Source organism: Triturus cristatus, chromosome 1_2, assembly GCF_964204655.1.
Source record: "Triturus cristatus chromosome 1_2, aTriCri1.1, whole genome shotgun sequence".
In the NCBI taxonomy this organism is placed as follows: Eukaryota; Metazoa; Chordata; class Amphibia; order Caudata; family Salamandridae; genus Triturus; species Triturus cristatus.
In genome coordinates this window covers 1,097,983,227-1,098,001,765 of record NC_140580.1, presented here as the reverse complement: position 1 = coordinate 1,098,001,765, position 18,539 = coordinate 1,097,983,227, and the positions used below count along the sequence as shown (strand labels likewise).

General features: G+C 44.9%; 1 protein-coding gene across 1 annotated transcript in view; it reads right to left on the bottom strand.

Moving 5' to 3' along the window:
- The window catches only part of LOC146868743 (carboxyl-terminal PDZ ligand of neuronal nitric oxide synthase protein-like), a 275,331-nt gene that overhangs the window by 48,641 nt on the left and 208,151 nt on the right, over positions 1–18,539 (bottom strand). The window lies entirely within an intron of this gene.

Below are 18,539 nucleotides of genomic sequence, written 5' to 3'. Positions count from 1 at the left end.
CCCTGTGGTCCCTGATATATCATCATTATTGACAGCAATTGATTCCGAAGCAACATTCTTTACTGTAATTGATCTCAAGAATGCCTTTTTCAGCGTCCCAATAGATCCGGAAAGCCAATACTTGTTCGGATTCAGTTTAAATGGGCGCAGCTTTAAATTCTCACGCGCTCCTCAAGGATTTACAGAAAGCCCCAGCATCTACAGCCAAGCACTGAAACGAGAACTTGACAGTATCCACATGCCAGTCAATACTGCACTGCTTCAATATGTCGATGATCTGCTGATCACCGCGAGAAGCGAGCCAGAATGTGAAAAAGCTTCTCTGACAGTTTTACATTTCCTAGCCGACAAGGGGCACAAGGTGTCCCCTTCTAAGCTGCAATTCTGTGTTCAGCGAGTTATTTATCTTGGTCACTCGCTGTCCAAGGAGGGAAGGCAGCTTACACCAGATCGCATCCAGTTAATTGCTAACATGTCAATACCCCAGACACAAAAGGAGGTGCGAGCTTTTATAGGCCTCACTTCATATTGTAGGCAGTGGATCCCTCAGTACGCATTTCTAGCAAAACCACTCATTCAGTTAACCACACAGGAGGCAGCCACATCGACTGTTCTCCCTTGGACTCAGGAACATACACAAGCTTTTGAAAGCCTAAAGGAAGCTTTATGTCAAGCACCTGTTTTAGCAACACCATGTTATAGCAAACCTTTTACACTCTTTGTTACAGAACGCGAAGGTACTGCCTTGTCAGTACTCACTCAGGATCAAGCAGGATCACGCAAGCCATGTGCTTATTTTTCCAGTACATTAGATCCCGTAGCTCAGGCTTTGCCTGCATGCCTGAAATCAGTGGCAGCGACAGCTTTAGAAATCAGACAAAGCGATGCCATAGTATTAGGACACCCATTGACAGTACAAGTACCACATGCAGTAGAGGTTCTTGTGAACCGAACACAAACGCAACACTTGACCATAGCAAGACTTACCGGTTATGAACTGACATTGTTTCAACCACACATAGAGATCCGACGGTGTAATACATTGAATCCTGCTACACTATTACCTGTAATTGGAACAGACCCACTAGCTCATGATTGTGTTGAAATCATTGAAATAAAGACGAAACCTAGACAAGACTTGACAGACGTTCCATTGTTAGATCCAGACCTGACGTTGTATGTAGACGGATCATGCATGAGAGCAAGTACAGGAGATTTAGTGGCCGCGTATGCAGTCACAACAGACACTGAAGTTATTGAGACACATTGTATAGATACTCTGTCAGCCCAAGCAGCAGAACTTATTGCTCTAACGCAAGCCTGTATTCAAGCCACAAATAAGAAAGTTAATGTATACACTGACTCACGTTATGCATTCGGAGTTGTACACGACTTCGGCGTGCTATGGCGAGAGAGAGGTTATTTAACGTCCCATGGTGCCCACATTCAGCACGGGCCCCTCATTCATGCTTTGTTAGACGCAATACATCTACCCACTGCTATATCGATTATGAAATGTAAAGCACACACGAAGGTTACTGATACCATTTCTCAAGGCAATGATTTAGCTGACAGAACAGCTAAACAGACTGCTCAGAATCGCACATTAGACATGACAAAGCCAATAGTTCAGACACCAACACAGTGTATGACAATTAAGGATCCCACACTTGACGTAATTGACATACAGACACATGCCACAGCAGAAGAAATAAAGAAGTGGACTGAACTAGGAGGGATCCAGACAGATCAAGGATGGATGACGAAGGAGAAATCTGTATGGTTTCTCCCTGATTCCATGGTTCAAACCATTATAGCTACAGTTCACAGTCCAGCACATTTAGGAGAGAAGGCTATGCTAGACAGCATTCAGCACATTTGGTTCAACAAACATTTACGAGCAGCAGCTAAACAAAAAGTTCGTACCTGTATGATATGTTGTCAGTTTAATCCAGGAAAGAGTGTTCCCGTAGAGCAGGGTGGATTTCAGCCTCCTGACCATCCTTTTGAAGTCCTCCAGATGGATTATATTCAGATGGAACGTTGTCGAGGATTCAAATATGTCCTCGTAGTTGTCTGCGCTCTCTCCCGTTGGACAGAGGCGTATCCCGTATCAGATTACACTGCCCCGACTACTGCCAAGCAGCTAGTTCGAGAATTCTTCCCACGGTACGGTTTACCACGTGTTGTATATTCAGATAATGGCCAGCCTTTCTCATCCGAATTAATGAAACATGTCTCACTCTTGTTGGGATATCAGTGGAAATTCCACTGTGTCCGACACCCCGAGGCAGCAGGTCTCGTAGAAAGACATAACCAGACACTGAAAATCAGACTGTCCAAAATATGTAGAGAGAAAGGTGTCGACTGGATAGTAGCATTACCAGTTGCACTCTTTTACATGAGAATGGTAGCACACTCTAGAACAGGGCTATCCCCGTATGAGGTGATCTTCGGTAGACCACCGAATATGTGGGGGACGCCTATACCACGTAAAATAACTGATGTCGACTGTAATATGCTGACAGATTACTTGGCTTCCTTGATGTCTGCACTACAATCTTCTCGTTCACAGGTAGCTGCAGCCTTTCCCGACAACACTGAGGCGAAACCCCATGACGTTGTTCCGGGTAATCTTGTCTTTGTGAGAAACTTCGACAGGAAAAGTCAATTGGAGCCCAGGTGGAAAGCACCCAAGTTGGTCCTGTTGACCACAAGAACAGCCGTGAAGATCGAGGGACGAAAAGGGTGGATTCATTCAAGTCACGTCAAAAAATTTCATGGACTTCCTCCTGACACAGACAGTACTGCCCGTGTGTCTTCCCCCATTGACTCAAAGCTACCTTTGGCTGAGGCCAGTAGCACCGAACTCTATAAACAGAAACTCAGGTCCAGATCTAAACTGTCGGACGATTTGATTGTTTAAGTCCTCTCCAAGGTGAAGCGGTTGAATCTGTCCCGACATGTACCCCTTAGGTCTGAATCATGTAGAGTCCAGAATCATAATGAAACGACATGCTTATTGTAAATTACTGCGTAACCACTGTATTGTGACTTTATTAATTTTGTCTTCCTTGAGTTTTTTAATAGTTACTGCAAGTATATTGTTGCATATGTATTATCCTGTTTCTAAACGTGTTTTCAATATAACTGATGAACATTCTTTTAGTGACCTACCGCCACATGAATTATCTTATAGACTTGCGCTGCGCAATAACACCTTCATTAGTATGTTACATCATTCCCATCAGACTAGTAATGCCACCAATTGTTGGGTGTGTGGCCGACTTCCTCCCTATCAGAATAACAAAGGAGTTCTGCCTTTCTTTCCACATCCATTCACACACAATGGCTCCTGTGGAGCATGGTTTAGTTTATTAAATTCCATAGACCCAGACACAGCAGTTTATCAACAACATTGGATATGGGGAAATCTGAATCTAGTTTTATTCAAAGTCTGTCACCCTAATAAGGAGGGTCACCCCAGTAGAACAGGAACTGATTTAGAAAATGAAGTGTATAAATTAGGTAATTTTACGCCTAATCTTATGATTCTGAATGTCAAATCCGAAGTTGAACTAATTCTGCCCACTATGTCAGTATTTCCAGTTAAGGGTGAATTATGTGTAAGAAAAGTTGGTTCCATACATATGGGCCATAGCCAATGCGTTACTACAATAGAATATAGTGATCAAGGTAAATCTTCATTTAGAGCTTCTCGCCATTCTTACTTCATATGTGGTCAGACGGCATATATGCGTCTGCCTCTAGATTGGGATGGTACCTGTTACATAGCATTCCTTTTGCCACCTGTTTTCCTAGCTCCCCCTGATTATTATCGAAATGTTCATTTAGTACACAATAGAGAGCAAAGAGATCTCCCAGTTGTCGATTATACTGAGACGGCATGGGACAAGTATGTAGATTTCAATAAAGGTATCTTTCCCTATATAGGTACAATATCAAATAGTAAGCTGATACGCAGACTCACCAAGACTCTTGAAGCTGTAGTAAACGAGACTATAGCCGCCCTAGGCAATCTGACAGAGGAACAATCAGTGATGAGAATTGTTGTTCTCCAGAATCGTCTTGTCCTTGACGTCATCCTGGCCGATAGGGGCGGAGCTTGCAGGGTCATCGGATCCAGCTGCTGCATATTCATACCAGAAAATTCGCCATCTGTATATAAAGCTATAACACGCCTTCATAAGATTGTAAGCCAGATACACGAGAATCCAGGCACTTGGACGTGGTCCGGGTGGTTTTGGAGTGTGATATCAGCCTGGGGATGGAGAGTTCTATCCTTCCTAGGTATTGGCCTTCTTATGCTCTTCAGTTGTTGTTTATGCCTACAATGTGGACCAGCGATTTGTGGTCTGTGTGCCACATCATGCATTCCACATCACAGGTCCCGTTCAAAATACCGGAAGAAGAAGGAAGAAGAAATGATGCTCCATGAGCAAATCAATGGAATGATGAAGATTGATGTCTCGTGAAGGGCAAGAAGGGGACAAGGAGGGAATGTGGAAATGTGGATTTTCCTGATCAGTTATGTCCCCTATCTTGGACCCCAACGGTTCTATATGCATGTTACAAGTACATGTATGTTCCCTCCAGTTCCAGTTTCTAAGACGCAAACATATGTGTGTCTACCGTCAACATGTTCTCTGTCAGATCCGCCATCACAGGGCTGGATATTCGATTCCTAAGTATGAAAGGCCACCGACTTTATATGGCTAAGTTACTTCATTTTTACAGTTCAGGCAAGTAGGCCCGATTCTGTCCTCAAGCCTTTCCCTGCTCTCTGTCTCTGACAGCTTCAGCTTGAGCTCGCATCTGTATCCATGAACTTTGTCCTACTCCCTGTGCAGCTAACGGTGCCTGCCTCGGCCAGTTTTCGCCTGTCTGCCAAGAAGTTGTATTTCACCTTCGAATTATCTATTTTGCTCTCCAGCCGATGCATTCCTGTCCAGTGATTTAGGTAAACATTTCCTTTAGCTCACAAGCAGAGGACTCAGCCTTTCCGTCCTCCTGCAAGTGATTCATAGCCCTGTTGCCATGGAAAGTTTTCTATCCCTCGCATCTCATATAGACACTTAGACGCTTGTACACGTACACAGTCAGTATAGAATAGATTCTGTCCGAGAGTCTCTTCCCTTGTGGATAACACAGTTCTTTAAACATAGGATGTTAGATATGATTTGGGATTAGGATGACTTGACCCCAGACTTCTCGTCTCCACATGTAGAGCTAAATGTCAAGTCCCCTTCACCCCCTAGTTGCACGTCAATTACACGTCATGCTGCCGCGCGCGCATCTATGCCAAGTATTATCTTATAGATCCACCTATGTCTGATAATCCTAACCAATCATGTTTCTTTTATTCCTTATTACGCCTAGTTTCGATTATGTCACTGTTTTGTCACTTTTCTTATCAAATGTTACGCCTTCTACATTCGTTTCATTGTAATGTACTTATTATAAAAATACATGTCTGTTAATAAATTATTGTACTTCACTTCCTGAACCCTCGTGGTGACGGAACCTGAAGGCCGCGACTCGAGTCGGCCATTTTGAATGGAATAAAGCCCATTAGAAAACCTCTTATACCACGGATTCTGCCTCTTGTTATTTTGAGCTATTTACTTTATTTTAAGATTCCGTATGAAATTCAGTCCGGTAATATTTATTTTATTTACCACAAATCTCACGACAAGGGGTCAATGCAGTGTTCTTAAGTACCAACAAGAGGCTTCAATTAATTTGTGACATCTTCCGCCAGAACCGCTCTTCAGCCTGAAAAATTTTCAGGTAGGGATACGTGTACTAGGCCTGAGCGGCAAATTCTGTTTCACTCGTGGAATTTGCGGAATTTGGGTAATTTCGCATTCCGTGGAGAACGCGTAATTGCCCAAAATTCTGCGTATAGCGGCTTCGTGGAATTTTTTGCTTGTTTGCGTTCTCAAAATGTGTGTTCATGAGATATTTCCCCCCGAGCATGCAAACAGCATTCAAGAACAGGAAAAAAGCATCGCGAACAAGCAATTTCGCGTGTTTGTGGAATTTGTGTGCTCGCAGAGATTTTTTACCGTTTCGCAGAGCTTTGCGTAGAGCGACTACGCAAATTCCACCCACCCCTGACGTGTACCAAGACCTACAATGCTAAAAGTGAAACTACAGTTCCCGAGCTGCAAAGCAGGGTTAGCCATAGAGCCAGGGCAGGCTGCAGATATCACACACAACCAGGGCCAATCGGCAGCTATCATTAACATATTTCCATGCGCCATAAACTTGAATCTTAGGTGCATCACCCAGGAAAAAAGGTGTGAAAACTTAAGCGTGAAGAGGCTAACAAAGACATTTTAAGCAAAGTAATGAAAACGCATGCGTCTTGCAAAACAACCTGCAAAAAGTATATATATTCCAACATCACATATTAGCTAAAAAAAAAAAATAGAACGCCACACACGTCTGAGGTCGCTTATTTCACTTTAAGTATTAAAAAAAAAAAAATGCAATTAAGGCATTCTGTTTATCTTGTTATATTGACGATCGTAATTCACTGTTACCAGACATCGTCTGAGCACATTTAAGTTAGTTTCCAGGTAACTCTCGTTTCTTTGAAAAAAGACGCTCCAATTTTACATTATTGCTGGGCGACAAAACAGATGACATAACCTGGACAGATTTCAATATCGGAGTTTTTCGAAATTGGCACCTGTCCTCTGTGACATCTAATACAGTTATGTCATGAACCCCGAGCGCCTCCTAGCGGCCATAAACCAGTAATTGAAAAGAGAAAAACAAAACCACCATAGAAAGAGCTGCGTGTCGTGTTTTTGTGACTGTTTTTCACAAAAATAAAATCTAAAGGAATAAATGTTCCAGCAGCTACTGTGCGACAAGCAAAGCCGATGTATCTGTCTGTCAGAAACTTAGTAGAAGTACACACTCAGAAAACAAATTTGTGTATACTCGGCCTACAATAGACACGCGCTGGGCTTTAAGTGGGATGAAAAAACTGGGGGGGGAGGGGTCTCTCAAAGGGGCGTGGTCAATGTAATTAGGGGCGTGGTTTAAAACACAAACTAAAAATGTGTGCCGCCTGATTTTTATTTTGCTGTTTCTGTCATTGCGTCCAGATATATCATACAATTCACATCATTCCTACAAGTCAGGATTATTGGCTTTGTCAATAGTTGTAGTTGCACAAGATAAATAAGCAGCAACTTGGCTTGTATAGAATATTGAAAACATTTCCACTTAAAGCCCTGGTGACACCACGGCAATGTTGCTGCTCCTGAGTTTCAAAAAGAGAAAGGAAATCCAGAGAGAAAATGACAATCTTTAAAGGATCTCCCTTCCTCTACAACGCTAACCACGCACATCGATGATGTGCCTTCTGTCACTGCAGTCCAGAAAAAAAACGGACTGCCTGTGCCAGTGCACAAAACAGAGCCCGATAGAGACCCGTTTCGAGGCCCCCTTAAAAAACTGCCGGTGCTCAGACCCGGCGAGACCCGGCCCACTTAAAGCCCTGGATACGCATGCAACAAACACCTTACCGCTTTGCTATATCTCCATATGCCCCTATTTGTGACCTTGTCTGGGCCGCTCACTCATTACAAATACTACCGATGCGGCGTTTAGTCATATTCTGACAGAACTCCTCTTAACCCCTTCTGTGCTCACGAGGGCCGGGAGCTGTCATGAGTCAGAGTGGGGCTGTGCTCATGATGGCTCCCGGCCGTCGTGACACCAACCCACGGGGGAAGCGCTGGTCCTCCTCCCGTGGGACACCGATCTCCCTGCCTGTACCGGGGAAGACAGGGGAAGGGCTTCCCCTGTCTCCCCCCGCCCCCCCGCCACGTCATTGAGGGTTTCCCTTTCTTTACCAGACACGCTGGAAGCCATTTGCTTCCAGCGCGTCGGGAAAGAAAGGTGAGTTTCTCACCGTGGAGGGTGGGGGGGGGGGGTATTTTTAAAAAGGCATCGGAAGAAAGGAAAGGGTGTTCCTTTCCTCCGATGTCTTTTTAAAAAGCATTCCTGCTGCACGATCACGCTGGGGCGCTATTGTGCAGCAGGAATGCTTTTTTTTTTTAAATTTCAAATGCCAACTTGTGTCGGGGAGCGGCCCCTTGGGCAAGGGTCACTCATAATTATGTAGTAGTGTCTGCCCCCCCTTTGAATGGGCAGTTTAATTATTATTATAATTTAAAGGTGTGTGTGTGCCCCCACTGGGCCATCAGGGATTTCTTTTTTTTAAAGCCCCAATTGTGTCAGGGAGCAGCCCCTTGGGCAAGGGTCGCTCCCCTTTGGGGTCATATTTATGCAGTTGGCTCTGCCCCCCCTTTGGGAGGCACATTCTTCAATTATAAATATATTTTAAAGGTGTGTGCCCCCCATTGTGCCACCAGGGTTTTTTTACTTTTTTTTAAAAGCCTAAATTGTATCGGGAAGCGCCCCCTTGGGCAAGGGTCACTCCACTTGGGGGGAGAAATGTATACAGTTGGGTCTGCCCCCTTTGGGGGGGGGGGGCAGATCATTATTATTTTAGGTTTTAAAAAAATGTGTGCGTGTCTCCACTGGGCAGATCTATTAAAAAAAAAAAAAAAAAGTAGGTGTGTGCCCATTAGGCCACCAGGGATGTTTTTTTTGTGTCGGAAAGCGGATCCTTGGGCAAGGGTTGCTCCCCTTGGGGGAGCAATTTATTTAGGGGGGTCTGTCCCCTGTGTCCACTAGGCCACCATGGATGTATTTAATATTAGATTATGTTTTTGAGGAACGGTCACTTAGGCAATGGTTGCTCCCCTTTGGGGATCATTTATTTTGGCCGTTTCTGCCCCCTTTGGGGGCAGATCAGCCTTGTGAGTCTTGGCCCATCCGCCCCCAAGGGGGGCAGGAGCCATTAGACACCAGGGATTATTTTAGTGTTGTTGGGGAGCGGCCCCTTGGGGGAGCAATATGTTTTTGGGGTGCGGCCCCTTTGGAAACAGCCGTTTTCCTTTTGTGGAGCATTTATTTGGGCCTTTTCTGACCCCTTGGAAGGGCACACCGACTCAAATAAACAATTTTATGGTATGCCCACTAGGCCACCAGGGATTGTTTTTTTTTTGGGAGCGGCCCCTTGGGCAAGGGTCGCTCCCCTTTATCGGGTATTTATTGTGGTCGTTTCTGCCCCTTTGGGGCCATATGTTTTCAGGCCCATCTGTCCCCTAGGGGGGTAGAAGCCAGTAGACACCGGGGCTTTTTAAATGTTCGTGTTGGGGAGTGACCCCTTGGGCAAGGGTCGGTCTCCCTTTATGAGGGTGAATTTTTGGCCTGTTTCTGCTCCCTGTGGGGGCAGATCGACCTTATTCTTTTAGGCCCACCTACCACCTTTGCTTGGCTGGTGGATAGTATGTGGACTAGTGCATTATTTGCATATGTAATTGTAATGTTTTATTTTTCCTTTTTATTCTAATGTAAAGCTTTTGATTCCCGTTTGTGGTTTCGGCAGTGGTTGTTCTGCAGTTTTGAGTAGTTGCATTTTTTTGGTAAGAAAAACTTTTTTGTTGTATTTACTCCAAACGAGTATTATTGTCATACGTTAATGAATTTTTTTGTAAGTGGGGTCATAATGGCAGCATATATAGTTAGTGTTTTGAGCATGAAATTCTTTGCGATGTGTTTTGCATTCTCTTATGTGTAATTTTCTTTTCTTTTTCTTTTTTAGTGGGATATTGTTGATCCTTACTGTGTCTGTGCAGAGTAGGTGGTGGTGAGTCTAGCTGCTTCTGGCAAGTGAGTGGTATCGTTTTGGAGTATATAGGTCTTTCTGATAGACGCATTTTGTCTATTACTTATTTTACAAAGTGTTTGTTTCTGTTGACTTGTTTGACAAGTTACCTTTTTTAGTAAGGATTATGGCTAGCCGTAGAATGACTGCTCAGCAGGTTATTGGTATGCTGCTTGAATCTTCCTCTGAGTAGGATTATGAGACTGACAGTGCGTCTGAGGGAGAGGAGGGAGGGGAAGATTCAGGCAGTGAGTTTTCTCTCCACATGGAATCATCGGATGATGAAGATACTCTCAGTGCAGATGAAGGTACTCTCAGTGCGGATGAAGTGCCTGTTTTAGAGGGGGACACTGATGTGCCGATGGTGCAGCAAGAGACATCGGTATTGCAGCCTGAGGCTGCAAGGCTTCCTACTGGAAGTGCTGGACTCTGGGTTGATCCTAACATGGTGCAGCCGGTGTTGCTTGCCTTTAGTGTGGATTCAGGGTGTAGAGTGGATTGCACATTTTTTTTGCCTATACAGTTCTTTCAGTTGTTTATGGATGATGTATTTTTGGCAGAGATTGTTGAGCCGACTAATTTGTATGCTGAACAGTTTTTGAGGGACCACAGTGCCACACTTAAGCCCCACTCTAGAGATACCCGTTGGACTCCCACAAATCTGGATGAGATGAAGAAGTTTTTGGGTTTGACTTTTTTGATGGGCTTCATAAGGAAGCCGTCCATGGCTTCATATTGGTCCCTTGATGGCAACGGCCATATTTCCTGTGATTATGACCCGTGATCGGTATTTACTTTTGCTTCGGATGCTGCATTTTGATGACAATACTTTGGCGTTGGCACGAGATCACCCTGACTGTGACCGTCTGTTTAAGATTCGGCCTGTTCTTGATCACTTTGTAGATCGATTTTCAGAGATCTATACTCCAGGGAAAGATATATCTATTGCTGAGTCTTTAGTCCTGTGCAAGGGCCGTTTGGTTTTTAGGCAGTACTTCCCTAGCAAGAGGGCACGTTATGGAATTAAGCTGTATATGTTGTCTGAGAGTAGGACAGGATATGTTTTTAATTTCCGTGTGTACAGTGGTAGGGATTCCACTATTGACCCCTCTGGTTGTCCATCCACTTTTGGAGTTTGAGAAAATTGTATGGGATCTTGCTAGAGGACTGTTTAACAGAGGCCACCATTTGTACCTTGATAAACAATTGCACAGCAGTGTAGAAGTTAAGGGATTGTTCAAAGTGGACACTTTTGCTTGTGGCACAATCCGCTCTAACCGTAAAGGTTATCCAAAAGACCTTGTTTCCAAAAAACTTCAGAGGGGGCAGTGCAGTTCCTTGCGTAGTGATGAACTACTTGCTGTGAAATTTGTGGACATGAGGGATGTGTACATGCTGACTACCATCCATGATGAGAGTACTTCACCTGTGGCTGTTTGGGGTCAGTTTGCTGAAGTACGCAAACCGGTGTGCATTTTAGACTACAATAAGCACATGGGTGGTGTTGATAGAGTTGATCAGAGGTTGGAACCTTACCCTGCTATTCGTAAGGCGTACATTTGGTACAAAAAGTTGGCCATCCATCTCTTCAATTTAGCAACTTTCAATGCTTTTGTTGTGTACAAGGAGTGTTCTCCTGAGTCAAAGTTGACTTTTGTTCAATTTCAGCAGTTTGTGATAGGAAGCCTTGTTGTTGTGGAACAGGCAAGTGTTCCTAGAGTTGGAGTGGTGGAGGATGTGGCTAGATTGAAAGATTGCCACTTTCCTGATTTAATTCCTCCCACACCCAAAAAAAAACAATCCCTGTAAGAGATGTAGAGTCTGCTTGCGAAGAGGTGTGCGGAAGGAGAGTCGTATGCACTGTGCCGATTGTCCTTCTAATCCTGGGCTGTGTGTGCCCTCATGTTTCAGATTGTATCACACTAAAAAGAGTTTTTTATGGTTTGATATAGTTGTTCAGTTTCACGTTTGGCAATAGAATGATGTTTTTTGTTTCTGCTGTTGTTTTTGTAGTTATAGTTTGGCATCTAGATGCAATTGGTTTGTGTGTTCTTTCTTGTTTAAAAAATATTTATGACGGTGTGCGTGGACTGGCAGTTGGCTGGAGGTGTGCGTGAACTGGCGGTTGGCTGGAGGTGTGCGTGGACTGGTGCTTGGCTGGCGGTGTGTGTGTGTGGACTGGCGCTTGGCTGGCGGTGAGTGGACTGGCGCTTGGTTGGCAGTGTGCGTGGACTGGTGCTTGGCTGGCGGTGTGTGTGGACTGGCACTTGGCTGGCGCTGTGCGTGGACTGGCGCTTGGCTGGTGGCGTGCGTGGACTGACGCTTGGCTGGCGGAGTGCGTGGACTGGCGCTTGGCTGGCAGAGTGCGTGGGCTGGTGCTTGGCTGGCGGAGTGCGTGGACAGGCGCTTGGCTGACAGTGTGTGTGGACTGGCGCTTGGCTGACAGTGAGTGGGCTGGTGCTTGGCTGGCAGTGTGCGTGGACTAGTGCTTGGCTGGCGGTGAGTGGGCTAGCACTTGGTTGGCGGTGTGGGAGTAGTGACTAGCTGCTGGTCACTACACACACTGCTAGCCAAACGCCACTCCACGCAATCCATGAGCTGGTGTGGTTGCTGTGTCAAGAATGTGAGCGTGTGAAAGTGATGTACCCTTGAATGGCGCTGTCTGCTGGTGTGAGTGTTGTAATGTGCTGGGCCCGCGGCTGGCGGTGTATGAATGGCCTGTAAAGAGGTTGGTGCCTTGTCATGGCTTTACAGCTCACGAGCTGTGAGTCAATGGTTCAGTTTCTCATACTTTCAATTATTAACAGTGCATTTCTTTTTTGTGAAATCTCTGGTTAATACAACTATATATACTTGAACCATCGCTCACCCTCGTGCCAAATTGAACCAGTATGTATGTGTGCTTGAAGAATAGATGGTTGTGTATGAATGTTGAAATGTGTTGGTTTTGTGCTTGGTGGTGTGAACGGTCTTGTGTGTATCATGTATGAAAGGTGTGTGAATGGCCTGTAAAGCGGTTGGTGCCTTGACGTGGCTTTACAGCTCACGAGCTGCGAGTCATTGGTTCCGTTTTTTGTCCTTTCAATTATTGACAGTGCATTTCATTTTTGTGAAATCTCTTGTTAATAAAATTTTATATACTGAACCATCACTTGCCCTCGTGCCAAATCCAACCAGTATGTGTGTGTGCTTCAGGAATAGATGGCTGTGCAGTAATGTTTGTCTGTTTTGTCTCGCTGCCAAGCTGTACATTTCATTTAAGGATAACCTAACCACTGTAGTTTTTGACGTAAACTAAATACCCATGGGAGGGCATGGTGATGTCTCTCTTGTGGATCCCAACAAGTTATCTTACCGACAATGTGCTGCAAACCTCAAAATAGGACTGACATTTTCCTTGCATTATTGTGCCCAAATTTTCACACGGCGGTAAGTAACAACAAATTTCCAACCCCCCTGCATTTCTCCAAGTATCCCAATAGAAATGGTACCTCACTTGTATGGGTGGGCCAAGTCCCCCCGGCAGGGAAGGGGCCAAAACCTATTGATGTGACATCAAAATTACCTATCACAAACCAACCTGGTTTTGCAAGGAGGGTCCCATGGGTTTTTGGCCCCGTGCTCAGCGGCCATCTAGGGAAACCTACCAAACCCACATGTTTCTGAAAACTAGACACCCGGGGGCTTCCAGGGAGGTATGGCTTGCGTGGATCCCCCAAGGTTTCCTCACCCAGAAACCCCTGCAAACCTCCATTTTAGCTGAAAAAAATCACTTCTTCTCACACATTTTGTGTGGGAAAATTGTGGCATCACCGGGCTCACACAAATTTCCCACCACCCTGCGTTCCCCCATGTGTCCCAGCAAAAATGGTGCCTCACTTGTGTGGTAGGCCCAAGTACCCGCGACAGGCAAGTACCCAAAACGTAGTGAGGCAACATCAACATTGCCTATCAAAAAATGTTTTGGGCCATTGCCTGTCACAGGAACTTGGGCCTCCCACGAAAGTGAGGCACCATTTTTACCAGGAGACCTGGGGGAACACTGGGTGGTGGGAAATTTGTGTGAGCCCGGTGATGCCACAACCTTCCCACACAAAAATGTGTGAAAAAAGTGATTTTTTCAGCTAAAATTGAGGTTTGCAGGAGATTCTGGGTAAGGAAACGTTGGGGGATCCACGCAAGCCATACCTCCCTGGAAGCCCACGGGTGTCTAGTTTTCAGAAATATGTGGGTTTGGTAGTTTTCCCTAGATGGCTGCCGAGCACGGGGCCAAAAACCCAGGTGACCCCCTTGCAAAACCAGGTGGTTTTGAGATAGGCAATTTTGATGTCGCCTCACTACATTTTGGGCCCTTGCCTGTCATGGGTACTTGGGCCTCCCACACAAGTGAGGCACCATTTTTACCGGGTGACCTGGGGGAACGCTGGGTGGTGGGAAATTTGTGTGAGCTCGGTGACGCCACAACTTTCCCACACAAAAATGTGTGAAATAGTGATTTTCTCAGCTAAACTTGAGGTTTGCAGGGGATTCTGGGTAAGGAAACGTTGGGGGATCAACGCAAGCCATACCTCCCTGGAAGCCCCCGGGTGTCTAGTTTTCAGAAATGTGTGGGTTTGGTAGGTTTCCCAAGGTGCAGGCAGTGCTAGGGTTCAAAAACTACAGCTAGGCACTTTGCCAAAAAAGGGTCATTTTTCACTGCGAAATTGAGGTGTGACCACGTTGCGTTTTGCGCCGTTTCCTGTCGTGGGCACTAGGCCAACCCACACAAGTGAGGTACCATTTTTCTCGTAAGACTTTGGGGAACGCGGGGAGGGTAGAAATTTGTGGTTCCACGCAGATTCCAGAACTTTCCACCACAGAAATGTGGGGAAAATGTGTTTTTTTGACAATTTGTTAGGTTTGCAAGGGATTCTGGGTAACCGACCCTGGTGGGAGGCAGTCAAGTCACCCCATCCTGGATTTCCCTGGGTGTCTAGTTTTCAAAAATGTATAGGTTTGCTGGGTTTCCCTAGGTGCCGGCAGAGCTAAGGTTAAAAATCTACAGCTAGGCACTTTGCCAAAAAAGGGTCAAGTTTCCCTTCGAAATTGAGGTGCGGCAACGTTGCGTTTTGCACCGTTTCCTGTCGCGGGCACTAGGCCGACCCACACAAGTGAGGTACCATTTTTATCGGGAGACTTAGGGAAATTCAGATTTGTAAAGCAACTGTTATTACCTATTGATTTTTGATGCATTTCTGCCTTCCAAATGAAAGACATTGTGTAAAAAAGAAGTCATTTTGAAAAATGACAGATAATTCTCATGCTAGTACGAGTATTCCCAATTTCGAAAATGTGTAAATATGTACTGTTTCTAAACTCTATAATTTGTTCCCATTTCAGAAATACATAGGTGTCTTTCATACCGATTTTTCCATGTATACATTTTCCCCAAAAAATTGCTATATACCTGGAACATAATAAAAAACCATTGCAAATTGCTGCTCAGTTTTTGACTCTGGGTTCGTCGGGTTCTTGGTGAACCTACAAGTCCTATATATCCCCACAACCAGGAAGGTCCAGCGGATGTAACGGTATATTGCTTTCAAACAGCTGTCATAATTAGAAGAAGTTACAGGTGAAAACGTTGACACAAAAGGCTGTTTTTTTTCAACTAATTTTCAATTTTTCCAATATTTAATTGTTAGTTTCTATAAAGAAACCTTGATGGATCTACACAAATGACCCCTTGCTAAATTCAGAATTGTATCTACTTTTCTGAAATGTATAGCTTTCCAGGATCCATTATTGCTTTCATACCCATTTCTACCATTAACTGGAAGTAGGTTGAAAGCACAAAAAATAGCAAAAATAGGCTATGTCCCAGAAAAATGCCAAAACTGTGTAAAAAACTTTGGTTTTCTGACAAAAGTCTGTCATTCCCTAAAAGCTGGGAAAATGGTGATTTCAGACCCACAAACCCTCTGTTGATACCATTTGCAGAGAAAAACCCAGACGCTTTCATTTGCAGCCCGTTTTTCCCATTTTTCCCCAAAAAAACGAAATGTTGCTGTATTTTGGCTAATTTCTGGGACCCCTCCAGGGGAATCCACAAACCCGGGGTACCTTTAGAACCCCCATGATGTTGGAAGAAAAGGACGCAAATTTGGCGTGGATACCTTATGTGGTCAAAAAGTTACAGGGGCCTAAGCGCACACTACCCCAAATAGCCCAAAAAAGACTTAGCACAGGGTGGGAAATGGCCTAGCAGCGAAGGGGTTAATATATGGCTCACCGAGTGGCGGCTGGCAAGGATTTAGAGTGGTGAACGAGTGGAACATTTTTTTAAAATTTAAATGGCACCTACCTTACCTGGTTGGCCGCACGCCGTGCTCCTCATCTCCCCTTGAAGCTCCGGGTGCCAGGAATCCCAATTCTTGTGCTGCTCTCCTACTGTTAAACAGCATGCGAGAAGCATCAGGATTGGAGGGAATGGCCTCTTTTTGCGCTCTTAAGAGCACTGGAGGCCTGTGCTTTCTCTAACCCAGCAGACAGTTAGGTTCGAGAAGTTTACAATGTGCATGTCTGGCTGGCCAAAGGGACATGCGCACTTTAGACATAAGTGCACAACTCCTTGCTGCCACTCAGCAACAATTGACCCGCCCGGTCCCGACACTCAGTTCGGGGCGGGTTGCTGAAGAATAAAATGGTAATAAAGAAGCTTTATTGCCATTTAATTTGTCAACTCTGGGGGCATTTTTTTTGTGGGGGCAATGCTTCCCCCCTCTCGAGGAGGAGCCGCTCCTGGGCCCTCACTCCATGCCGTTTTATTCATTGGTCTAACCATTAGGGAGGAGAGGAGTGAATGTACGGCTACCCATACGCACTGTTCCCGACCACTTTTTTTTAGCTGGATATGTGTGCACACTTTACCCATGTGGCCTGTACTTGTGGGCGGTCCTTCCACTTTTTCCATGTGGTCTGTACTTCCTGTCTCCTAGCTACAGGAAGTGGCAATTGACCTACAAACATGTTGAAAAGCAAGAGCAAGGTTTGTGCAAATAAATCAACAGACGGGGAGGCTGAGCGAACAGCAAGCAACAAGGCTAATTACAAAGGGAAACGTTTCCAGGTATGCAGCGCATTTTTGCATGATTTTCAGCTTTAACAACAGGACCCTCTGTGAACTGTCATCACCAGACTCCTGACCTCTGGACTGTAAGTTCATGGGATGATTCAGATGCATGAGTGGTGGTTGTTGAAGCTGGCAGCATATGCAATACCAGAGGTTCATGCTGGAAAAAGAGGCAGGAACATTTCCAGTTTCATGCATGTCCAGAGGGTCCAACGTCCCACTTCCACCTTGCAGGACACTTTGCACGTATGTAGATACTTTGTGCACGCGGAGACGTTTGTTGCGGTGTGGGAGGCCTATGAGCCGTGAAGCACATTTTTAGAACTTCATCCCCGAATCCTCCTCTGCATTGAGGCAGCCATTTTAAAAGCTTGAACTCTGCCAGGTATGGAGTGTGATTACTGACCTGCTGCATACGATTCCCAATCCTGTCACCGCCTCCTGGAGTAAGCCATGACTGCAGACTATTGGCCCCTTTGCAGAGACAAGTTTACAAAACTAACCTCTCTTCTCAATGGATGAAACAGCCTTAAAATCTGTATCATCAATGGTAAAGGTAATATCCACCACAGACACTACTTAGTAACAACCTACTGCCACAGGGCCCAATAAAAGGCCTCGCAAACTCCTTACGTCTTTCATCATTTTATGAAAACATTAGGGGTAGTGAAGGTTCGAATTTGCCTCAATAGAGGTAGAAAGTGCTACTAACAAAAATACCTTGATTGGACGGCTAACAAAGTGGGTAATTCACTGCGGTAGGCATATATGATTACTAATCTTAACATCTAATCCCATTTGTATGTATCCTGCCAGAAATAAATACTGAATTCTAGAGCTAGGCAGTGTCCACAATATACTTACATTTCCATGGGAACGGCATACAATTGGTCTATCAGAATCATTGTCATTCCAGTTGTGGTCAAGCAGGCAGGTTGGAAACTATGTTAGACTTAGATTTTCATCCCAGCCTTCCAAGATTCTGTGCTCTTAAGCAATCACATTTTGAACGTACTCCTTAACTCCCATTTTTTCACGATTAAGACTATTTAGAATCCATATAAAATCTATTAGTAAGTTTGTGATTATTTAAAAAAATAATTTAAATGGATATTCTCTGGAGAAAAGGGGACAGTTCCCACTTTCACTATCTACACTGCTATAAATATATTAGTAAACATGCTTTCGAACAAGCTGTACTGCTTAACAATCTTGGGTCTCCAGCTTTAGCTGACTGTTTGATCTTGGGTAAATCATGCTCCTCCCTGTGGCTGTGTCTCTGGATCTGCCAATGTGTGAGGTATTTGAAAGAAAAAAAAAAAGACTTAATGAGATAAATGAACACCGAGAGCATATTCCTGGACGGGCCTCCGCGGCATGGTTTTCATTCACACATTCATGGTTGTTTAACTGCAGGAGTCTATAGTCCTTAGTGGCACCTCTAACCACAGCGGTGTCCCTCCCAGACTCGCGCCAGAATCTCTTTCACATCTTATACAGGGATCAATTAGTGAGGATGCACACTTCTCCAAGCCACTTGAGGTGTAGAGCAGCTTGAATGCTCCATAGAAGTGAGTCTCTTCTCCTGTGAGCAGCAGGAAGCAGGACATTTACAATCCCCAACCACATGGCTCAGAGTAAAGAGACCGC